Source organism: Moschus berezovskii, chromosome 24 (genome assembly GCF_049115385.1).
Source record: "Moschus berezovskii isolate FMDL1 chromosome 24, NW_MosBer_1.0, whole genome shotgun sequence".
Taxonomy (NCBI): domain Eukaryota; kingdom Metazoa; phylum Chordata; class Mammalia; order Artiodactyla; family Moschidae; genus Moschus; species Moschus berezovskii.
The window spans coordinates 22,887,606-22,913,716 of NC_142483.1; the positions used below are offsets into that span (position 1 = coordinate 22,887,606).

The following is a 26,111-nucleotide window of genomic DNA, read 5'->3' on the forward strand; positions in this document are numbered from 1 at the left end:
TATGTACTATCACTGTCCAAACATTATAGATCAGGAAACCACAGCCCAGCAGTATGAACTTGCCAAAGGTCACAGAGCTACTAAAGACAGAGTCAGGATTCAAATCTGTACTTGCCAAATCTATACATTTTAAAAATTACTTGTTAGAAGTCCAGTGTGTAGTTCTCCCAAGTAATCTTTTAGAAGAAACATGGATATGATAGATGGATTGCATTAATATGTTCAAATTATTTATCATTCTCAATTTCATGCTCTTCTGCTGTATAACCTTATAGTGCCCTCCCACGCGGCTTGTTTTGGCTGATGGGACAGAAGTAAACTGGCCACCACCAAGTTTGAAAACTACTTGTGTACCCAGGCTTGCCTTACTCCTGCATCTCTTCCTCTGCCCTGAGAAGTGCTCACATTAGCCTGTCTGAGGAGGAGAGAGGAGCCGGATCATCCAGTCACTCCTACTGAACCAAGGTAGATCAGCAAAAAGCCAACAAATTCCCACAATTTTGAGCAAGCTAAGCCACAACCATAGGGATAGCCCAGCCAATTCTCAGACTCGTGGGCTAAATAAATGTTCAGTTCAGTTCAGTTCAGTTCAATTGCTCGGTTGTGTCCAACTCTTTGCAACCCCATGGACTACAGTATGCCAAGACTTCCTCCCATCACAAACTCCCAGAGTTTACTCAAACTCATGTCCATTGAGTCGGTGATGCCATCCAACCATCTCATCCTCTGTCATCCCCTTCTCCTCCCGCCTTCAATCTTTCCCAGCATCAGGGTCTTTTCACATGAGTCAGCTCTTCACATCAGGTGGCCAAAGTATTGGAGTTTCAGCTTCAGCATCAGCCCTTCCAATGAACATTCAGGATCGATTTCCTTTAAGATGGACTGGTTGGATCTCCTTATAGTCCGAGGGACTCTAAAGAGTCTTCTCCAACACCACAGTTCAAAAGCATCAATTCTTTGGCGCTCAGCTTTCTTTATAGTCCAACTCTCACATCCATTCATGACTACTGGAAAAACCATGGCCTTAACTAGATGGACCTTTGTTGGCAAAGTAATGTCTCTGCTTTTTAATATGCTGTCTAGGTTGGACATAACTTTTCTTGCAAGGAGTCAGAGAAGCCCCAGCAGGACGGTAGGCATTGGAGCAGCAGCTGCGCTGCACTGGAGCAGCTTGAGGAGATACACCACGTCCAAGGGCAAAGGAGAAGCCCCAGCAAGATGGTAGGAGGGGCAAATTCACATTTAGAATTAAACCCCACTCCTGCCAGAGACACTCAGAGGGCTCAAACAAACCTTGTGAGCACCAGGGCCCAGAGACCCCACAGAGACTGAGCCAGAACTGTGTTTGAACGTCTCCTGTGGGGGTGCGGGTCGGCAGTGGTCTGCTGCAGGGGCAGGGGCTCTGGGTGCAGCAGACTTGGGTATGGTATAAGCCCTCTTGGAGGAGGTCACCATTAACCCCACCATAGAGCTGCCAGAACTTACACAGGACTGGGAAATAGATAGACTCTTGGAGGGCACAGACAGAACCTTGTGTGTACCAGGACCCAGGAGAAAGGAGCAGTGACCCCACAAGAGACTGACCCAGACTTGGCCAGGAATGTCCAAGAGTCTCCGGCACAGGCATGGGTCAGTGGTGGCCTGCTGCAGGGTTGGGGGCACTGAGTTGTAGCAGTACATGCATGGGATCTTTTGAGGGAGTCACCATTATCTTCATTACCTCCAGCAAAGTTTGGCCCCAGGTAAATAGCTGGGAGGGAACACAGCTCCACCCATCAACAGAAAATTGGATTAAAGATTTACTGAGCATGGCCCCGCCCATCAGAACAAGACCTAGTTCCCCCCTCAGGCAGTCTCTCCCATCAGGAAGCTTCCAGTTCAGTTCAGTTCAGTTCAGTCGCTCAGTCGTGTCCGACTCTTTGCGACCCCATGAACCACAGCTTGCCAGGCCTCCCTGTCCATCACCAACTCCTGGAGTTCACTCAAACTCATATCCATCGAGTCGGTGATGCCATCCAGCCATCTCATTCTCTGTCGTCCCCTTCTCCTCCCACCCCCAATCCCTCCCAGCATCAGAGTCTTTTCCGGTGAGTCAACTCTTCGCATGAGGTGGCCAAAGTATTGGAGTTTCAGCTTTAGCATCAGTCCTTGGAAGTAGAGATTAACCTGAAAATAAATGTTAAATCAGGCAACTGGGTTAATTTTAGAATCACCTCTCAGGCCATTAGAAGTCAAATATTTGGGAAATGACTGAAACTTGATTTTGTGCTTTTTTGTTGTCCTCAAGTTTAAAAAAGATCTCTTTAAGATAAATTCAACATTATGTGTATTTTTTGTGTTTTCAATCACTTAAATGATGTTGTCAAAGGAGAATAATTGATAGTCATAGATTTCAAGTTATCAGCAACTTAAAAAACAAAAACTACCTACCTGATATATTGCATCCTGAGTCAAAGAGTGACAAATTTCTTTTGAAGTTAATGAATAGCATAACTTATCAACCATATGTTAAACAAAGATCAAAAGAGGAGATCTTTCTTATAGCTTCTTATCCTTCTCCATCAGAGGGCAGACAGACTGAAAACCACAATCACAGAAAATAAATGTTGACTGTTGCTTTATTCTCGTATTCTGTAGTTTTCATTATTTGGCACACTTTTAGTAACAGATAACTGATACCATGGGGTCTCCCCTGGTGGCTCAGTGGTAAAGAATCCCCCACAGTGCTGGAGATGTGGGTTTGATACCTGGTTGGGGTTTTCTCCTTGTGGAGAAAATGGCAACCCACTCCAGTATTCTTGTCTGGAGAATCCCATGGACAAAAGAGCCTGAAGGGGTATAGATACAAAGGGGTACAGATTGCAAGGGGTTGCAAAGGAGTCAGATACAATGACTAGGCTTGCCACACAATGATTGGGCTTAAAAACAGGTATTATCTAGGACATTTGCGTTGCTGATAACCGAGAATGAAAATTAGGATGAAATCATTTCATGTGCTGTCCCCACTCACTTCAACCTCATGGGTTCTTTCTCTGTTTGCAACTTTGTTTACCAAGATTCATCAGTCTCTGAAAATGTGTCATTAAGCAGGCAATGAACATGACTCAGAATACCAAGAACAGAGAAAACACATTTGTGAAAAGGGACTTAATATTTCATTATGACAAGTCCAGAATATAAAAAGTCCAACCTACTGTTTGTGTGAAAGCATCACTGTTAGAGAAGGGTGTTGTAACTGATACAGGACCATGTAAAATAGGTTACGGAGGACCTTGCCATCTCCAGCCTTCATTGCTGGGCAAAGAGGGTGCCATTTTCACATTTAACACCTGGCAAAGTATAATGGGAAGCTTATTCATCTATAGGTGAAAAATTAACCTTTCAGTAAAACTAAAAGCTATCTTGAGCATCTTTAGCTAAGTTTAAAATAGAGAAATTATGAAACTGTAACTCTGCCAATTTTCTCTTCAAAAAACTACTAGAAATCAAACATGTTTTTCTTCATGACTTGCAACCCAGAGTGATTTAATTTTCATGTGTTTTCTCCTCACTCATTTCTGATAAAGGATTTTTTTTTTTTTTTTTTTTGCCTATGCCTCCCTCTCTTCAGAATCTTTTTGTCAATGAGAGTTTCAGGTATTCATTACATATCAGAATTATTTTTTTTTTACTTTAAAGATGATAGACTCTCATAATTTTTTTAAGCTGGAAAAACAATGGAGTCCTCAAGGCACACTCAAATCCTCTGTGCTAATAAACACAGCATGAAAAAAGACCTCCACAGTAATAGATTTTTAATATCCTCAAGGTCTACAGGCTAAATGTTTGATATTCTGAAATGAGCTGGTTTTCAGAGTAGTGTTAACATTCCAATTTCCTCCTTTAAAACAAATTGCCATTGAGTTCTGAAGATTTTGTCTCCTCTAATGGGTATCGCCTCAAAACACTAACCCTCTCCTATTTTTATTTACCATGGTAGGGAAGATCAAGGGACAATTGTAAAAGTCAAGGAAAAATTTCTGGCACGCTATAGGCGCTCAATGAATTTTAGTGGTTGTTTTTATTGTCATTATTGGCAATGCTGTCATGGCTACTGTTAAGTATATATCATGTAGTTTGCTGCTGCTGCTGCTGCTAAGTCACTTCAGTCGTGTCCGACTCTGTGTGACCCCATAGACGGAAGCCCACCAGGCTCCCCCGTCCCTGGGATTATCCAGGCAAGAACACTGGAGTGGGTTGCCATTTCCTTCTCCAATATGTGAAAGTGAAATGTGAAAGTGAAGTCGCTCAGTCGTGTCCAGCCCTTAGCGACCCCACAGACTGCAGCCTACCAGGCTCCTCCATCCATGGGATTTTCTAGACAATAGTACTGGAGTGGCCTGCCATTGCCTTCTCCGATCATGTAGTTTCAGTTCAGTTCAGTTGAGTCACTCAGTCGTGTCAGACTCTTTGTGACCCCATGAATCACAGCACGCCAGGCCTCCCTGTCCATCACCAACTCCCGGAGGTCACTCAAACTCATGTCCATCGAGTCGGTGATGCCATCTAACCATCTCACTCTCTGTCGTCCCTGTCTCCTCCCACCCCCAATCCCTCCTAGCATCAGACTCTTTTCCAGTGAGTCAACTCGTCACATGAGGTAGCCAAAATATTGCAGTTTCAGCTTTAGCATCAGTCCTTCCAATGAACACCCAGGTTTGATCTCCTTTAGGATGGACTGGTTGGATCTCCTTGCAGTCCAAGGGACTCTCAAGAGTCTTCTCCAGCACCCAGTTCAAAAGCATCAATTCTTTGGTGATCAGCTTTCTTCACAGTCCAACTCTCACATCCATACATGACCATGGGAAAAACCATAGCCTTGACTAGACAGACCTTTGTTGGCAAAGTAATGTCTCTGCTTTTTAATATGCTATCTAGGTTGGTCATAACTTTCCTTCCAAGGAGCAAGCGTCTTTTAATTTCATGGCTGCAATCAGCATCTGCAGTGATTGTGGAGCCCAAAAAAGTAAAGTCTGACACTGTTTCCACTGTTTCCCCATCTATTTCCCATGAAGTGATGGGACCAGATGCCATGATCTTTGTTTTCTGAATGTTGACCTTCAAGCCAACTTTTTCTCTCTCCTCTTTCACTTTCATCAAGAGGCCTTTGAGTTCCTCTTCACTTTCTGCCATAAGGGTGGTATCATCTGCATATCTGAGGTTATTGATATTTCTCCCGGCAATCTTGATTCCAGCTTGTGCTTCTTCCAGCCCAGCATTCCTCATGATGTACTCTGCATATAAGTTAAATAAGCAGGGTGACAATATACAACCTTGACGTACTCCTTTTCCTATTTGGAACCAGTCTGTTGTTCCATGTCCAGTTCTGACTGTTGCTTCCTGACCTGCATACAGGTTTCTCAAGAGGCAGGTCAGGTGGTCTGGTATTCCCATCTCTTTCAGAATTTTCTACAGTTTATTGTGATCCACACAGTCAAAGGCTTTGGCATAGTCAATGAAGCAGAAATAGATGTTTTTCTGGAACTCTCTTGATTTCTCCATGATCCAGAGGATGTTGGCAATTTGATCTCTGGTGCCTCTGCCTTTTCTAAAACCTGCTTGAACATCTGGGAGTTCACGGTTCACTTACTGCTGAAGCCTGACTTGGAGAATTTTGAGCATGACTTTACCAGCGTGTGAGATGAGTGCAATTGTGCGATAGTTTGAACATTTTTTGGAATTGCCTTTCTTTGGGATTGCAATGAAGACTGACCTTTTCCAGTCCTGTGGCCACTGCTGAGTTTTCCAAACTTGCTGGCATATTGAGTGCAGCACTTTCACAGCATCATCTTTCAGGATTTGAAATAGCTCAATTGAAATTCCATCACCTCCACTAGCTTTGTTCGTAGTGATGCTCTCTAAGGCCCACTTGACTTCACATTCCAAGATGTCTGGCTCCAGGTGAGTGATCATGCCATCGTGACAATCTTGGTCGTGAAGATCTTTTTTATACAGTTCTTCTGTGTATTCTTGCCACCTCTTCTTAATATCTTCTGCTTCTGTTAGGTCCATACCATTTCTGTCCTTTATCGAGCCCATCTTTGCATGAAATGTTCCCTTGGAATCTCTAATTTTCTTGAAGAGATCTCTTGTTTTTCCTATTCTGTTGTTTTCCTCTATTTCTTTGCATTGATCGCTGAGGAAGGCTTTCTTATCTCTCCTTGCTATTCTTTGGAACTCTGCATTCAGATGTTTATACCTTTCCTTTTCTCCTTTGCTTTTCGCTTCTCTTCTTTTCACAAATATTTGTAAGGCCTCCTCAGACAGCCATTTTGCTGACAGAATGTGGTCCACTGGAGAAGGGAATGGCAAACCACTTCAGTATGCTTGCCTTGAGAACCCCATGAACAGTATCAAAAGACAAAATGATAGGATACTGAATGAGGAATTCCCCAGGTCAGTAGGTGCCCAGTATGCTACTAGAGATCAGTGGAGAAATAACTCCAGAAAGAACGAAGGGATGGAGCCAAAGAGAAACAAATACCCAGTTGTGGATGTGACTGGTGATAGAAGCAAGGTCCGATGCTGTAAAGAGCAATATTGCATGGGAACCTGGAATGTTAATTCCATGAATCAAGGCAAATTGGAAGTGGTCAAACAGGAGATGGCAAGCATGAACACAGACATTCTAGGCATCAATGAATTAAAATGGACTGGAATGGGTGAATTTAACTCAGATGACCATTATATCTACTACTGTGGGCAGGAATCCCTTAGAAGAAATGGAGTAGCCATCATGGTCAACAAAAGAGTCCGAAATGCAGTACTTGGATGCAATCTTAAAAACGACAGAATGATTTCTGTTTATTTCCAAGGCAAACCATTCAATATTACAGTAATCCAAGTCTATGCCCCAAAGAGTAATGCTGAAGAAGCCAAAGTTGAACGGTTCTATGAAGACCTACAAGACCTTTTAGAACTAACACCCAAAAAAGATGTCCTTTTCATTATAGGGGACTGGAATGCAAAAGTAGGATGTCAAGAAACACCTGGAGTAACAGGCAAATTTGGTCTTGGAGCACGAAATGAAGCAGGGTAAAGGCTAATAGAGTTTTGCCAAGAGAACGCACTGGTCATAGCAAACACCCTCTTCCAACAACACAAGAGAAGACTCTACACATGGACATCACCAGATGGTCAACACCGAAATCAGATTGATTATATTCTTTGCAGCCAAAGATGGAGAAGTTGTATACAGTTAGCAAAAACAAGACCAGGAGCTGATTGTGGCTCAGATCATGAACTCCTTATTGCCAAATTCAGACTTAAATTGAAGAAAGTAGGGCAAACCACTAGACCATTCAGATATGACCTCAATCAAATCCCTTATGATTATACAGTGGAAGTGAGAAATAGATTTAAGGGACTAGATCTGATTGATAGAGTGCCTGATGAACTCTGGACAGAAGTTCATGACATTGTACAGGACACAGGGACCAAGACAGTCCCCATGGAAAAGAAATGCAAAGAAAAAAAAATCATATAGTTTACATACCTACAATGATCAGTTTATCATCATCTCGACTCCATGATGTAATTATTACAATCTCCATTCTACCAGTGAGAACTCAAACACACTTGAAAGTTATGGGAGTAGCCTAAAGTCATTTAACTGAATGGCTGATGCAGAATTTGAATACAGTTCTGTTTGACTCTGACAGTCATGGTATTTCTGTTACATCATGTTGCTTTCTTATGAAGACCTAGAAGTCTTCCCTCTGTGGAGCAAGTCAGAAGCCCACTATTTGGAGAATAGTACACATAGGAACGACTCATTTATCTTTTTGTATGAACTCTCAACTCTTGTTTTCAGACTTCTGGAGAACTCAGTCATCAAAACCCATCCCCAGAAGCAGCCTGGAATACTAAACGGAGAACTGGACCAGGAACTTGGAAGTCTGCGTTCAGCTATCACCTCTGCCACTCACTAGCTGTGTGACCCTCTCCAGCCCCAGTTTTTCTCATAGTAAAACAAAGAGGTTGAATTTTGCCAGCCCTCCCAAATCAGTGATGCTGTAATTGAAAAACCTAAATCCTTCTCCTCAGTCATCATTAAGGTATTAAATTTTCCTTAAGAAAACGTAGAAGTGTTCAATATGTTTAGAAAGTTTTACCTTCAAAATATGCAATTACACTTCAGAAAAACTTCGGATGGTTGGAAGAGAAACTGACATAAAACAGTTGATTCCCAAAAAACAACTGTATTTTTTTTTTCTTTTGAATTTTTTATTTTGTATTGGGGTATCCTCATGCAACGAGTTGACTCACTGGAAAAGAGTCTGATGCTGGGAGGGATTGGGGGTGGGAGGAGACGGGGACGACAGAGAATGAGATGGCTGGATGGCATCACCGACTCAATGGACATGAGTTCGAGTGAACTCTGGGAGTTGGTGATGGACAGGGAGGCCTGGCGTGCTGTGATTCATGGGGTCACAAAGAGTCGGACACGACTGAGCGACTGAACTGAACTGAACTGATAGCCCATTAACAATGTTGTGATAGTTTCAGACTAACAGAAAAGGGAGTCAGCCATACATATACATGTATTCATTATCCCCCAAACTCCGCTCCCATCCAGGCTCTCAAATAACACTGAACAGAGAAACAACTGTATTTTTAAATGCCAGTCTTAAAAGGCAAAACTATAGAGAATGATAAAAAAGAGCAGAGGTTTTCAGGGTTTAGGGGAAAGGGAAGAATGACTAGTGCATAAGACTATTGCGGCAGAGAAGCTATTCTGTGTGATGCCATAATGGTGGATACATGTCATGATATGTTTGTTCAAACCCATGGAATGTACGATGCCAACAGTGATCTTTAGTGTACACTCCGGACTTTGGGTGATAATGATGTGCCAATGCAGGTTCAACTGCAGTAAGTGTACCACTCTGGTGGGGGATACTGACGGTGAAGGAGCCTATGCCTGTATGGGGGCGGAGGGTATATGGGAAATCTCTTTACCTTCTGCTTAATTTTGCTGTCAACCTAAACTGCAGCAAACTACAGTCTATTTTTTTTTAAATGCAAGTCTCTATTTTAAAATCTAGATTTATTGTCATTAACTTTGGAGGATTGTAGAATCCGTTTGATGGTCTCATAAAGTCTATGGATCTTTTCCCTCAGGGATCCTCAAAGCCAATGTTCAGACCCTCTGGTCCAGATTCACAATTTATAAGCTAAGAGATAATTAGAGAATTATCAACTATTTAGCTTCTGCATAAAGACCCATCATAATGTTCCATTAACTCTAGACCTCCCTAGAGCTAGAAGGCCACCACAGAAAGGGGAGAATGCAAAGGGAGGAAAGGAATTATGGTAATGAGCCTCCCTCATTGCTCAGAAATCAATATTTTAGTACTTTGGAAAAAAGAGCACAAGTCCATGGTGGGGAAACCAGGATCAATCCTGTGATAGTTTTATATGTATTTTTTTTTCTGACATTGTCTGGTCATATATTGTAAGATGCAACTGTGTTATATTTCCAGAACTAGAATATAAATAAGTGCGCATTTATTTTACAGAGAGGTTAAGGACTTGTCCAAAACTCCATGATGACACAAAGAACTGAAATCCAAATATGTGGGTTTTTTATTTCCAAGTCTCGCCTCAAAACAACCGTCTAATGAATGTATTTGCCTGCCAAGGAAATAAACTGTTTTGAAGTACTGTGGGTTCCACCCAATGATATGCTGGCAGATGTTTAACAACCACCTCTCTGCAGGAAAAAAGAACAGAATGTTAAGTGTAATGTTAAGTGTTGTTAAGTGTATCTGTGAATATATATTCACATAAATACAGGGACCACTTACCTCCTGAAGTTTCTGGAATGGAGAATGAATAGTGCACAGCTTTGAATACAGGGCTGAAATCGTTGGCAGGAGCAGTTTCTACAATGATTGTCACTGTTACTGAAAAATTAAACAGTAAATAATTGCTTTGTGGTGGTGGTGGCTTTATTCTAGACACTAGTCAAATGTGCCCCCAGGAACAGGCTTAGGGGAAGATTTGAAATTATGGGGGGATGCTCCATGCTCCCAGTTGATTCCTGTTTCCAGACTCTGCATTCTCAAGGAACATAAATGAGTTCTAGGCTAACCAAAGCAATTAGTTAAAGATATATAATGTGCTACATGCCATATTTTATTTTATATGATAATGATAGATATATACATACTATATATAATATATGAATGTTTAATTATACATTTTATTCAAAAGAGTTTATTATATCTTTCATGTGTATGATTTCTTCCATTAGCGTTTGTTTGGGTGTTACTTTCAACCCAGCATATGACTTTCTACACTCTACATTTAATATATCCTGCTGCTGCTACTGCTAAGTCACTTCAGTCGTGTCCAACTCTGTGTGACCCCACAGACGGCAGCCCACCAGGCTCCCCCGTCCCTGGGATTATCCAGGCAAGAACACTGGAGTGGGTTGCCATTTCCTTCTCCAATGTGTGAAAGTGAAAAGTGAAAGTAAAGTCGCTCAGTCGTGTCCGACCCCTAGCGACCCCATGGACTGCAGCCTACCAGGCTCCTCCATCCATGGGATTTTCTAGGCAAGAGTACTGGAGTGGCTTGCCATTGCCTTCTCCGTAATATATCCTAGGAGATGAAATGGAAAAAGACTCAGAAAACCCATGTCCAAGGATTGGTTATGACATGCTGAGTGGCCTTGAACTAGCTTAACTTCTCAGAGGCCCAGATTCTTCATCAGTTTCAATCGTCTATTTTGTGGAGTGTAAAAACGAGATCATGCCCAAGATTTTTTCCCATAAGAGGTTAGTGAAATGTAGTTATTTAATTTTATTCCTCTTAGGCAGATATTTGTATATTGCAGGTCATAGAAAAGGAATTCTATTTTTCAGACCAAGCTCAAACTAACCTATCAGAAAGTTGTCAAAAAAGAAGAAAAATATTCAAATACAAAAGCAAGCAAATTTCAAACCAGGAGATTTTTAGCATTAAAAATAAAGTAATAATTAACCTGTACTGTGCAAGGTGCTGACTCAGCAATAGTGTTAATGTCTCCATTGTACAGAAGAGAAAACTGAGGTTCACAGAGTCATGTTCTTTGCCAAAGGTCACAAACCCTAGTAAGTCACTGAGCAGGTATTGGATCGACTTGAGTCTGCCAACATTTCCCAAAATGTCTCTTCAGACTTGCTAATATATCAAATGTAAAATGCCAAGTTAAACAAATATTAAATGGTTTCCTTATGGCAAAACTTCTTAGGATTTCTGATATGTCATTCTATATTTTGAATCTCCATCTATGCATTGCTTCTGTAGACTAAAATAAAAAGTGTACAACATGAAAGTTTTGAGGTAAGTTTTATTTGGGGCAGAATGAGGACTTCAGCCTAGGAAACAGCACCTCAGATAGCTCTGAGAGACTGCTCCAAAGAGGCAGGGTCAAGGTCAGTATGAATCTGATTTTGGTGAAGGGGGAGTACATGCAATCAAGCACATTTTTTTTTTTTCAGAAGGTTTCTGCTAGTCTTGTGAAGCTTTTGCTAGACCCAAGGAGTAGTTGCCACCGTGAAGGATTTTAATGTTTTTCTATATATGAGGAAATACAAGAATCGGGTTCATAAAATCAGCTTCTGAAAATAGCTATCTGAAGACTGTCCTGCCGGTTTTTCCCTGAGCACAGTGTGCCTCATTTCTGCTCTCCACCCTGAATTCTTTTCAGGGCGTGTTGAAAATCAGCTTTAATCCTTATAGAGGTAGATGGCAGCTGCCAATGGCAAGTGCCAATTTGTAGTTAACACTTCCCAAATGTACTTGACCATGGAGTTTTTTTCTAGTTGATCATCTTGTAGAAACTATGCTCTGAAGAATGCTTGTATCTTGTCTCTCTTGAAAGTCTATGCCATGCATTTTTAAACAAGAAAATTTAATCTGAGACCCATAGAATCTTGATTGCAGAGAATCTGTTTCATTCCTTATATTTTGGTGTATATTATGTGTGTTTTCCTAGGTATATAGGGTCTATAGCTTTCTCAGCATCCCAAAGGTATGTATGACCACCAAGAAAGAGTAAGAAGCACTTTTGCTTGGAGACAGGTGATTTATGTGAAAGCCTCTATATTTCCCTCAATAAACTCCATTTATGTGCCTTAAGAACAGATGCCACTTATAGTTTTGCCATGCTATGACTTTTATTGCACCCATAAAGACTCAAAATTGTGCTAATTGATTGGCCTATAAAAAATAGACTGAACCACATGTGGGGTGCTACAAGCATTCTTTATGAGCAGCTGCTGGGAATATACAGGGGTATGGGGACCAGAGAAGATGTGGATTTATTACCATGAGAGATTTCTTTTTTCTCTCCTTCTTGGAAAAAGGCTCAACTCTGGTGAAAAGGGCAGAGTCTATTTTGATTTGTGAAGCCATCAGGATGAGTAACTACAAGAAAAAGCATTTTTTCTGAAAGGTTTGTTGGGCTATGTTACAGGCTTTTGCATGAACCAATGAAACTTCACCAGTGGGAAGCAGAGAAGACCTAAGAAAACTTCTGGACATACTGTCATGCTGTGTCCCTGTCCTGTACAGATCATTTATCCGCATAGTTGGATCACGTAAGTCTACAAATGACATTTGTAAACTGAATCCTATTAAAACTCTTACATCAGGGAGTCAAGAGGGATTTAAAGAGCTCTAGACCTGTTGCTGAAAGTTCAGCAAGAAATTTCTTTTGGTTGTAAAACATACGGATGCTGCCATGATGCCACCTGCTTAATTCCATGACACAGTACTCTTTGCACTGCTTTCAGAGGCAACCTCAGAATCCTTCTCAATTCAATGATCCAGGTGACCACCACCAATTGCTTAGAGATGGCACAAGAGATAAAACATAAAACACAAGCACTGTCCGTACTCCAGGCTCTCCTGTAGCAAGCATTGATGTTCTACTAGTAACCCTGTGTTCTCCACCCAAACACTCACTCCTTTTTGGACATCTTGGATGCCAACGCACCTCCTAGATCACTTATTACCGTACTTTCCATATAAAATAGACGGTGGTCATTAATAATTGACCTATCTGGAAACTTGTGCAACCTTATTTTCACAACTACCTCTACAGCTACAAATTCACTCTTAAATGTGATAATACACTGTTGAACACATAAATGGCCCAGTGAGCCACTTAATGCATGTTCTCATTTGTACAACAATTAGCAGAGAAGCAGGTGTCTGGTGATTGGCTAAGCTCATTTCACCAGCTAGGCTCTCTGTTCTGGCTCCACAGCACACAATTTAAATCCGTGCCCAAGGGTGTTTTACAATTAGCAAAACCAGGACTCTTAAATCCACAAATGTCAAGGGATTCACAAAGGGAATGAGCTGTGGAATCTGGCACTGTCCCACCATTGCATTAAAAATGGCTCTACCTGTATTATGTAAAATAATGACACAGGTAACCCCCCCAAAAAAAGTCCTATTACTCATATGTGTGGATCACATGTGACCCAATATCTGGCTCTTTCCAAATAAGAGGTGTTTGGCATTACTAACTGCTATGAACTGAATGTTTATGTTCCTCCAAAATTTATATACTAAAACCTGTTCTCCCACTGTGGTGGTATTAGGATGGAGAGGGTCTTTGGTATGATGCGTGGAACCCTCAAGATGGGATTAACGCTCTTAAAGAGACACTCCAGAGAGTCCCTCTTGCCTGTTCTGCCATGTGAAGTCACAGTGAGAAGACCAGCGTCTAAGAGCAGGATGCAGACCCTCTATAGACACCGAGTCTGACAGTGCCTTGATACGGACTTGCCAGGCTCCAGAACAGTGAGAAAAAATTTTCTGTTATGTGTGAGTCACCCAGTCTGAAGTGGACTGAGACGCTACTGACATAAAATCATTTCAGTAACAAGCATGAGGATTGGGCTCTACGTGTCCCTAACACATCCCACTTCCAGCTCCGAGGATCTCTAGCCAGGGTTGCATTCAAGAATTGTGTTTTGCATAAAGTGTGCTAAAGGATGAACAACATTTGCAGATCTATTGATAACTTCCAACATGAATCTAAGTCTCCCCTTTCTCCTTTGTCTGGTTTAATGAAACTGTCCCAAATATAATGAATTTTTATATATTAAAATCTAAAGTGCACAGTCTAAAGAAAAGGCACTTAATGTTCCATGACATTTATCAAGCTTACCTGTGTGGGAGGGATGTAAGTCATCAAATACTGAAATTGTCATTTCATAGACATGGCCAGCTGGAACTATGGGTGCTCATAATCCAATTCTTTTACAACCTTGTAGAACAACATTATTTCAAAGAAAATGACTGACTTTTTGTTTAACGTGCATATTTTAAGTAATAGATCATTCTGGAAAATAAAAGGGCACAGTCATTTTCATTTAATAACGATAGCATTAGAATATTCTTGAGACTGGTCAAAACTGACACACAGAAGTAGGCATTTTGGTGGAACAAAGGGACATCTTTGATCTTCCAGAGTAGCTTATTTTTGGAGAAAGCATCCTAGCATAGTAGAAGGAAAGCATGGGTTATAGCCTGTCTTCATCGCATGCTAATTGTATGATCTTGAGCAAAATATTTTAAAAGAGAAAATGTTCTGAAAGCACTTTGGAAGTGATAAAGCATACTAATAAATATAGCTACTCCTATTATGACAAGTCACTCACCATTTTAAAATTATTTACTGAGTATTAATTAAGTGCCAAGTACAGTTGTAAGTATTAGGGATATAGCAATAAACAATATGATCCCACAACAAAGACTTGAAGACAGTCCTCATGTAATGGTATTGGCACGAATCTCAGCTGGCATTAATTGGAATTGGCCAACATGACATCAAGTACCCAGGTGTTCAGGACCCAGGTTAAAAATGTTTTAACTACATTTTTAAACTGAGTATCTCATTCATTAAATCATTCATTCATTCATTAAGTTATACTGAGTACCCACTATGCACCAAGCACTATGGAAGGTATTGAAACACAGAAATAAATGACTCAAAAACGTATGTAAGAGAACTTAGCCAGTTAAGATAGTAAAAGAAAGCTTTCAGGAATAAAGACCCAAAGGATAATTATGAAAATATAGAAATTAATTAGAGGTGGGCAACAGGTGGAAGGAGTTGTTCAGAAGCAGAGCAAGCATATGGAAAGGCTCAAATGTTAGTTAGCATTGTGTTTACAAAACTGCCATCTTTCTCCAAACTCCCTTTTTAAAATGACAGTTTTGCATTGCCTTTCAAAATGAACATCAACTCAGGAAACCTCTTGGCTCAGTGGCTAATCTTACAAATTCACAACATATGCAAACGCTCAGCTTGTAACTTGTAGAGTTTTCCAGAAAATTTAGGGTGCGTTTGGACCAAAAAATGAGAAAGATCATCAGTGGCTTTCTCAGCCATGTCTTTTGGCTGAGAAGGAGTGTTTGGTGATGCTTTGGTTAAGGAACAATTATGCCAACCTAACCGGGATCAGTATTTTTTTTTAGGGGTTGGAACTTTAGGGGAAAAAAAAAAAAAGATTTGTGGAAATTAGAAGTCAGAAGGAGGATTCTCCCAAAGCACAATTCGATCTTGCAAAGGGGAAAAAAAAAATCTTACTATGACCTCCCTCTGCCAGTGGAAAGTTTGTGACCTCTTAAGGGTGGAGAAAGGAGCTGATCTCTCACTGCCAGTGCCAGAAGGATGAGCCATCATCACACATGTAGTCAAGCAGACTTATCCTTGAGAAAATCAGCATCTATTTTAGCTTCTGATTGATTTCCGCAGCTAAACAGGAAGTCAATTATTTTGTGCTAATGATAAGGAGATGATGGTGTCCAGTAGCAAAATACTGAAGGACTTGCCCGAATGCCTTCCAGACCCTTCTCTGCTGTGTCCCAGCTCCCACTGCTGAATGCACCCACACCAACCACACCATGGCCATGAAATGACTCATTTCCTCAGGAAAATCCCTGGAGAAGCAGCACCCGGTGCTCGCCTGGATGAAATTTCCAGCAGTTGGTGCTTGCTCAAAGAGTTGTCCAGAATCAATTGGCCCCAAGCTCGGAGCATAATGGATTGTATCAGGAGGTTCATCAAAGTCATGACACTGGAGTTTTGTAACTACTGTGTCTTTTGCAATCATCTCTTGGCCTGTGTATCTGTTTTATCTTTTAAGGAGGGGGAAGAAAATGCTTTAGATGGATAGTCTTAAAAAGTAATACTTTCTTCATAAACATCCACTAGTTCAGATAATGTACACGTGTGACAGCTCTACTTATCCTGGGACAAACGGTTCTGCTTTGGAGCATCATCTGGGAGTCATTTCCCAAAAGGTGCTATGAATGTGGTCTGACTGCTCGTTTTCTGGGAGTATTTCTTTTCTCCACCCAGCTGGGTACTTGTTTGGAAGGTTATCAAGGACATCACCTCAGTGGAGAAGGTGTGAGTTGGAATCAGATAATTCTTGAAGAGTGTCCAAGTCTAGAGCATCTACATGGTGCGGGCAAGAGAGACCACATTTACCCAGTAGTTACACTGGACTGATTTCCATCTCTGTAAAGTCTTCCATGTCTTCACTGGGATCCCTCTGCCCCAAATGCTCACTGTTAAGCCTTCACCCTCTAAAATCCTAGTCATTCTTCAAAGACTCAAGTAGATCTCACCCCTTCAGGAAGCTCCCCGGAATGCTCTAGTCCCGCATATTCTTCTTTTAACAAGGAAAGCACCACACATATAACTTAATATTAAATTATCTTTTTTTTTTTTTGCTTTATATGTATTCATCATACCATTATAACAAGAGACCATTTCTTACAGCTAAAGACCATAGCGAATACTCCTATCATCTCCAAGGACTATAGGACTGGATTCATCATAGGGTATGTATTTAATTAATTAACTATGATCCTGGAGAAACAGGGTGGAGAAGAAGGAGAAAGCAAAGGAAAAGGAAGGTATCATTTAGTGACTGCCAACCTCTGTACAGAACAAATTCTAAGCATTGCTATGAGGTAGGTGCAATTATCATCTTCATTCAAATGGTAGAGTAATTGGGGCCCAAACAAAACCACACGAGTAGTCATTAGCAGAAACTAGGCTTTATTTATCATTAAAGAATCAGAGATAAAGTTTAGGAAACAGGAGGTGGGCTAGGGGGCAACTGTCTTACATGGAGTTGAGAGTTTGAATGGGATAGGGGAGGGGAGACAAAGAAAGTCACAGAATTGTAGGTTTGGAAACAGAGCTTCAAATAATAAAAATAGCCACACTGACAGAAACCCAACCCCATAATCCCAGATCCAAATTCCAAAAGCCTGAAACAAGACTTTCTGGTAATTTACTGAGATCATCAAAGCCTGACCTAACCTGACAGGCCAGATATTTCTTTGTTCCACCTAGTTTGAGTATTTCTGTGTTTCACAGCAGAGATATTCATGAATTTGAATAGTGGGTAATTGCATAATATATGGTAGACACGCCATATTACCTTTCTAAAATTCAAAAAGTCTTTGTCTTGAAATACAGCCAGAGCAAAAGGTTTTCAAATAAGGGATTATGAAACTGTGATGAACAGCATTTATGAAATTCACACCACATGCTCAGCACTATGCTGAGAATGTTATATAAATTATCCTATTTATTCTAAAGAGTACCCACCCTAAAGAGTAAGTACTATTGTCATCCCATTTTATAAAGAAAGAAATTGAAGATCAGAAGGTTTCAGCAAATTACCCAAGATCACAGAGCTCTTGTGTGATAGAACCAGGAATCCAGTCCAGGTCTGTGACTCCAAAACTTAAGCTTTTAACAACTTACTGTCAGATCCAGAAAACCTGGATTTCAACAAGTCATTTCTGAGAACCAGAATATGAGACTCAGCATCAACGTGATGATCAACCATGGGTCTGGTTGAGCCAATAAACGTAGCAATACCTCTGCTCTCCACTCACTTGAAATTCTTACCTCAGCCACCCGTCTCAGCTCACCTAATCAGATACTGATCATAAAAAGGTGCATTTTCATTCATGCCACAGATATAGACAGTCACCAGAATGGCCACACACTGCCAGTCACCATCACAAATTTTAATTGGAGAAGGACTGACTACGTACAAATTCAGCTCTCTCCACATCAAGTCAAGAAGCAGTAACCACTGTTCCATGCTCTGCAACAAAACAGCACATCTTGCTGCAAACTGGCCCGTGTGTCATTTTCAAAATTACTTTATTACATAGCGATGGAAAAAATAAAGTATGAATTATGCCCCATTTATTAGAATTAAGAAGCTGATTCAAAATGTAGACACAATGTGTAATTGTTTATCACCAAAATACCCTCATTATTCTACTAGCAAGTAGCAAAACAAAATTGTTTTTGGCTTAGGGGAACAGGGAAGATTTTCTAGAAGGGGTGGTCCTTATTTTAGACCTTGAAGGATATGTCAGATAAGGAAAGGATGGCGAATGGAGATCATTGCCAGCAGAGAGAACACCATACATGAAAACACAGTAAGGAGAGCATAACTCATCAGACTTCCTTCCACCCAGTCCATCCATCCATTCATTCAATTTGAACAAGCATATATGGAATGCCAACTATGGGTTGGAAACTGTCTTGAATACTGGATGAGCCACAATTAAATCCCTTCCTTTATAGAATTTACAATCTGGGTTGAGAGGCCAACACTAAGCAAGTATAAACAAGAAAATAATTTCAAATAGACTTTCTTAAGGAAATGAAAAAGAGTAGGACACAACTTAGCGACCGAACAACAAGGAAATGAAAACTGTGATCTGATTAAAAACAATGTCTAAGGGTGAGGTCCTGAAAAATGCGAGGACAGAGATCCCAAGGCAGCCAGTCATTTGGTGGTAGTATAATAGACAAAGGAAGACAAGGAATTGGATGAGGCTGGAGGGAGAGGCAGGAGTCAGAGAAAGCAAGGTCTTGGGGATGAGATCAGAAGGCTGGATTGCATTCCAAGGGCAAAGGAAAATGACGGGATAATTTTATATAGATCTAATTTGACTTTTTCTTTTTCCTTCTTCTTTTTTTTTTGGCTGTGCTGCATAGCATGTGGAACCTTCCTGACCAGGGATTGAACCTGCACGCCCTGTAGGGGATGTCCAGCATCTTAACTATTGGACCACCAGGGTAGTCCCCAGCTTGACTTTTAAATAAATTCACTGTAGCGGCTCTGCTCAGCAGAAGCCCAGTTAAGATATCGGATGGTGCCTGCCCTGATTGGGGTGCCCCCAGGAATAGAACCCAAGATGAGAATTTGAGTGCAAGTAGTTTATGTGGGTGACAATATACAACCTTGACGTACACCTTTTCCTACTTGGAACCAGTCTGTTGTTCCATGTCCAGTTCTAAATGTTGCTTCCTGACCTGCATACAGGTTTCTCAAGAGGCAGGTCAGGTGGTCTGGGATTCCCATCTCTTTCAGAATTTTCCACAGGTTATTGTGATCCACACAGTCAAAGGCTTTGGCATAGTCAATGAAGCAGAAAGAAATAGATGTTTTTCTGGAACTCTCTTGCATTCTCCGTGATCCAGCGGATGTTGGCAATTTGATCTCTGGTGCCTCTGCCTTTTCTAAAACCTGCTTGAACATCTGGGAGTTCACGGTTTACATACTGCTGAAGCCTGGCTTGGAGAATTTTGAGCATGACTTTACTAGCGTGTGAGATGAGTGCAATTGTGCGGTAGTTTGAGCATTCTTTGGCATTGCCTTTCTTTGGGATTGGAATGAAGACTGACCTCTTCCAGTCCTGTGGCCACTGCTGAGTTTTCCAAATCTGCTGGCATATTGAGTGCAGCACTTTCACAGCATCATCTTTCAAGACTTGAAATAGCTCCACTGGAATTCCATCACCTCCACTAGCTTTGCTAGTAGTGATGCTTTCTAAGGCACACTTGACTTCACATTCCAAGATGTCTGGCTCTAGGTCAGTGATCACGTTATCGTGACTATCTTGGTCGTGAAGATCTTTTTTGTACAGTTCTTCTGTGTATTCCTGCCACCTCTTCTTAATATCTTCTGCTTCTGTTAGGTCCATACCATTTCTGTCCTTTATCGAGCCCATCTTTGCATGAAATGTTCCCTTGGAATCTCTAATTTTCTTGAAGAGGTCTCTTGTTTTTCCTATTCTGTTGTTTTCCTCTATTTCTTTGCATTGATCACTAAGGAAGACTTTCTTATCTCTCCTTGCTATTCTTTGGAACTCTGCATTCAGATGCTTATATCTTTCCTTTTCTCCTTTGCTTTTCGCCTCTCTTCTTTTCACAGCTATTTGTAAGGCCTCCTCAGACAGCCATTTCGCTCTTCTGCATTTCTTTTCCATGGGGATGGTCTTGGTCCCTGTCTCCTGTACAATGTCACGAACCTCCGTCCAGAGTTCATCAGGCACTCTATCAATCAGATCTAGTCCCTTAAATCTATTTCTCACTTCCACTGTATAATCATAAGGGATTTGATTGAGGTCATATCTGAATGGTCTAGTGGTTTTCCCTACTTTCTTCAATTTAAGTCTGAATTTCGCAATAAGGAGTTCATGAACTGAGCCACAGTCAGCTCCTGGTCTTGTTTTTGCTAACTGTATACAGCTTCTCCATCTTTGGTTGCAAAGAATATAATCAATCTGATTTCGGTGTTGACCATCTGGTGATGTCCATGTGTAGAGTCTTCTCTTGTGTTGTTGGAAGAGGGTGTTTGCTATGACCAGTGCATTCTCTTGACAAAACTCTATTAGCCTTTGCCCTGCTTCATTCCGTGCTCCAAGGCCAAATTTGCCAGTTACTCCAGGTGTTTCTTGACTTCCTACTTTTGCATTCCAGTCCCCTATAATGAAAAGGACATCTTTTTTGGGTGTTAGTTCTAAAAGGTCTTGTAGGCCTTCATAGAACCGATTAACTTCAGCTTCTTCAGCATTACTGGTTGGGGCATAGGCCTGGATTACTGTAATATTGAATGGTTTGCCTTGGAAACGAACAGAAATCATCCTGTCATTTTTAAGATTGCATCCAAGTACTGCATTTCGGACTCTTTTGTTGACCATGATGGCTACTCCATTTCTTCTAAGGGTTTCCTGCCCACAGTAGTAGATATAATGGTCGTCTGAGTTAAATTCACCCATTCCAGTCCATTTTAATTCACTGATTCCTAGAATGTCGATGTTCACTCTTGCCATCTCCCGTTTGACCACTTCCAATTTGCCTTGATTCATGGACCTAACATTCCAGGTTCCTATGCAATATTGCTCTTTACAGCACCGGACCTTGCTTCTATCACTGGTCACATCCACAGCTGGGTATTGGTTTTGCTTTTGCTCCTGTTCCATCCCTCTATTCCTTCTATAGTTATTTCTTCACTGAGCTCCAGTAGCATACTGGGCACCTACTGACCTGGGGAATTCCTCATTCAGTATCCTATCATTTTGCCCTTTGTTACTGTTCATGGGGTTCTCAAGGCAAGTATACTGAAGTGGTTTGCCATTCCCTTCTCCAGTGGACCACATTCCGCTGTGGTCCATGTGATCAGATCGACTAGTTTCCTGTGATTATGATTTCAGTGTGTCTGCCCTCTGACGCCCCCTAGCAATATATGCAGAGTACATCATGAGGAACGCTGGGCTGGAAGAAGCACAAGCTGGAATCAAGATTGCTGGGAGAAATATCAATAACCTCAGATATGCAGATGATACTACCCTTATGGCAGAAAGTGAAGAGGAACTCAAAAGCCTCTTGATGAAAGTGAAAGAGGAGAGTGAAAAGGTTGGCTTGAAGCTCAACATTCAGAAAACAAAGATCATGGCATCTGGTCCCATCACTTCATGGGAAATAGATGGAAAAACAGTGGAAACAGTGTCAGACTTTATTTTTTTGGGCTCCAAAATCACTGCAGATGCTGATTGCAGCCATGAAATTAAAAGACGCTTACTCCTTGGAAGGAAAGTTATGACCAACCTTGATAGTATATTAAAAAGCAGAGACATTACTTTGCCAACCAAGGTCCGTCTAGTCAAGGCAATGGTTTTTCCCGTGATCATGTATGGATGTGAGAGTTGGACTGTGAAGAAAGCTGATCGCCGAAGAATCGATGCTTTTGAACTGTGGTGTTGGAGAAGACTCTTGAGAGTCCCTTATACTGCAAGGAGATCCAACCAGTCCATTCTAAAGGAGATCAATCCTGGGTGTTCATTGGAGGGACTGATGCTAAAGCTGAAACTGCAATACTTTGGCCACCTCATGCGACGAGTTGACTCACTGGAAAAGACTCTAATGCTGGGAAAGGTTGGGGGCGGGAGGAGAAGGGGATGACGGAGAATGAGATGGCTGGATGCCATCACCGACTCTGTGGACATGAGTTTGAGTGTACTCCGGGAATTGGTGATGGACAGGGAGGCCTGGCGTGCTGTGATTCATGGGGTCGCGGAGAGTCGGACACGACTGAGCGACTGAACTGAACTGAACTGAGTTTATGTGGGAGCAGATCCGGAGCACTGGGGATGGGAGAAGTGAGACAGGAAAGGAAAGGCTGCCAATAAAAAAAGTGCAGTCATTACCAAGCATTACCACTGTGGGCAACTTATAGTTTAATACCACTGGGGAACTCTGGAAGCCAGTGAGAAGCATGCACTCAAAATTTTCCCTCCAGGGACTTCCCTAGTGGTCCAGTGGTTAAGACTTCCCCTTCCAATGCAAGAGGTGTGGGTTTGATCCCTGGTGGGGAAGCCGAGATCCCACATGGCTCGTGACCAATAAAACAAAACGTAAAATAACAGCAATACTGTAACAAATTCAATAAAAACTTTAAAAACGGTCCACATCAGGGAAAAAAAAAGAAAGAATTGTCTCTCCAAGGGCCAAAAGTGGGAGTGTTTGTACACCAGTTCTCTTTAGTCATTGGTTGAAGGCTTGTGGGGACAGGTAGTGTTTTTTGAACATTTCCAATCTGCTCTTTGCAGAGGAGAAGGGCAGACCCCAAATAATCCCTCAAGAAAAGAATATCCTGGCAGCTGGAAGTCAGGCCACAAAAATGTTAAGGCCTGAAAGGACACAGACAGCATTTGCTACAATGGCTTAAGCTTGCAGATGTGCTAGAGACCACCTTTGTTGTCTGTTCAGCCCCCAAAGAAGTCTTATTCCACATAACCTGATCTACCCCCAACATGATTGGGCAAGAAGGGAGTGATGGATTCCAGAAAGCCCAAAGAGATTCTCTCTCACAAAAATGTGAACACGGAGCAGAGACAGAAGTGATTTAGGCCTAAAAAGATGTGCTAAAAGATCAAAAGAGTGGAGAGCTATCCTTCCGTAGCAGCCATGGAGACCCACAACTTAACTCACGAGTGGACAAAAGACAAGGTTTTGCCAAAAGTTATGCAAGAGATGCATATTAAGATCTACCATGTGCTTCTTTAGGGGTTCTGAAAATTCAGACAATCTGATCTCTACCCTCAAGGAATTCAGTCTTGTAAAGGAGACATAATACAAATAATAATAGTAGAAAATAAGGGAGAGAATTTGAGAACACTCTCAACCTACCTTTGTCAACTGCAAAGTACGCATTCCTTGGATCTAGTTCAAAGGCTAAGTCACCCAAGTAATCTTCTTCCACTGCCTGGCAACCATTTTCCCAGTTGGAATTTCCTCATCCAGTGTGATGTTGACTTCATTGTGCAGAGTTGAAATTGCAGAGGTAACACTCAAAATAGCGTTTTCCATATTGAATGATCTTGATTTAAAAGAGAAGACTATCAGAGTGGCAATGGTTTGGTGCGTGTTGTTTTCCATTTGTTCTGGTGGTAGAGGGGTCGAGGCTAGAGGTAGTATGATGAGAGTGGGAAGTATGGACCTTGGAGTTAACCCATTTATTGAATACCTGCCTAGAGTTTAGACTCAATGCTAAGCACTTTCCTTGTGTTTCCTCGTTTACTCCTCACAGCAGTCCCAGGAAGTAGGTACCATTTTACAGAGTGGAAACAGATTTTAAGAAAGTAACTTTCAGAAGTAAATACCAAGGTGTCCAAGAGAGAATTTGACCCCAAGGCTATCTGGCTCTAGAGACTATGCTAAACCACTGAACTCTTAGCTCCCTAGCGTAAGCACTAGTTTTTTTAGAAATGCTGTCCCTTCAGTATGGTTTTATAAACTTCTTGGTGATAATTATCACCAGAATTTTCCTTGGGAGCAATAAGAGAAAATTCAGCCCATCAGATGTTAAAAATATATTGCATTAATACCTAATACTATTGTAATTTCAATATGTTTTATACTTTAAAAAACTACTTTGCTTTCAATTGTTAAGAAAGCCTTTTCTTTGCAAACTTAAGAGATTGCTTACATCTGACCTATTTTCTTTTTTCTTTTCCTTCTCAGGGGAGAAAGAAAAGAAAAGCTATTTCATTCTAATGGAAATTTCACTAATGAATTTCAGAGACTACCTTTTCATATTCAATTTTCAAGACCAATTTAAAAGAATACATTTTATTTCCTTACCTGCAAGTAAGAATGGGGTCCTTACTGTTGACATTGATGAGGAAAATCTTTAGATTCACAGCAGTAAACAGTCCTCCACGATCAACCACTTTAATAACTAGTGAGAAACTGAAAGGGCGGCCACAGGAAAAACAGCTAAGATTTTATAGTAACTGACAGGCTTTCACAGAAATAGAATTTGTTTCGCTTTAACTGACCAGTGAAAACAATTGATTCATTTAGTTAAAATGTCAGTCAAACCAGTTATTTTAACAGTTGGCAATGGTTAAGAATCAAATTAGTCAAATCCATTCAAAGGACAGGCAGGAATTTAGAGAAGTCTGTTAATCCCCATCAATGATAAAAAAAATTGAAGGGAATTCCTTAGTGTGGTAGAGCAAACAGAGCTATGGGTACGAGCTCTTACCTTTAAACACTGACTTTTCAATATGGAAAACTGACTGACAAATACAAAGAAGATGCTAAAAACACTTCAAAGCAACGTAATGATTATGAGAAAAGAGTAGGCCAGTTAGATGATTAAAAGGTATTTATCTCAGCAGAAATATTTATGGATTTGAAGAATGAAAGTGTGAAATGTATGCTAATGGAAAGATGATTGTTCCCATTTATAGTCTGTGTTCTACAGTCACCAGTGGTCTCAGCTTGCCCAGGACTATCCCCTGAAGGAGGAAATGGCAACCCACTCCAGGGTTCTTGCAGGGAAAATCCCATGGACAGAAGAGCCTGGAAGGCTACAGTCCATGGGTTCAGATATACCTGAGTGACTAAGCATGCAAGATCCAGCATAACATGGAAAGTCCTACACACTCACACCCCAGAAACTTCCCAGGCAAACCAGGACTGTTGGTCACCTTTCCAGGGGAAAAAAAACAAAACCCAACTATTCTAACTAGAAGTTTACTGATAATTGAAACCAAAATTACTATTTTCCATTTGTTTATCCTAAAAATCAAAACAGTGCTTATTTCAAAATCTCCCCTACAATGAAATGATTATTTATGAGATAACTCGACAGAAATCATAAAGCCAATCCACTTATAAGAATAAAGACTTTTTTAATAATTCTAGAAAGAATCACTACAGGAATAGAAGGAATATGGTATGGGCAGGACTTCATTTGGTCTAGCCATGTGCTGACTTCAGGACCATCCCATTTTTTAACTTTTTTTTTTGTAATATATTGGCGTATAGACAGTTAACAATGCTGTGATAGTTTCAGGTGGACGGCAGAAGAACTCAGCCATACATACACATGTATCCGTTCTCCTCCAAACCCCTCTCCCATCCAGGCTGACACATAACATTGAGCAGAGTTCCCTGTGCTATACAGTAGGTCCTTATTGGTTATCCATTTTAAATATAGCAGTGTGTACTTGTTGATCCCAAACTCCCTAACTATCTCTCCCCCCACCTCACCCCTGGCAACCAAGTCTGTGAATCTCTTTCTGTTTTGTAAGTTCATTTGTGTATATATATATGGGACAGTGACATCCCATTTTGAATCCTCAATCTGTTTTACTGAAGATGCTAACCCAGGATATATTGCATCCTCAACTTTCATAATCATGAAGAATGTCCTTATGAG

The 26,111-nt window shown here is 41.0% G+C and overlaps 1 long non-coding RNA gene across 1 annotated transcript in view; it reads left to right on the forward strand.

Annotated features, from left to right (window-relative positions):
* The window catches only part of LOC129547984 (uncharacterized), a 31,471-nt gene extending 14,386 nt beyond the window's left edge, over positions 1–17,085 (forward strand). The window contains exons 2-3 of the long non-coding RNA XR_008684176.2: positions 12,506–12,629; positions 16,838–17,085. This is a non-coding gene — a long non-coding RNA (uncharacterized LOC129547984). The remainder of the gene's footprint in view (positions 1–12,505; positions 12,630–16,837) is intronic.
* Positions 17,086–26,111: the final 9,026 nt, after the last annotated feature.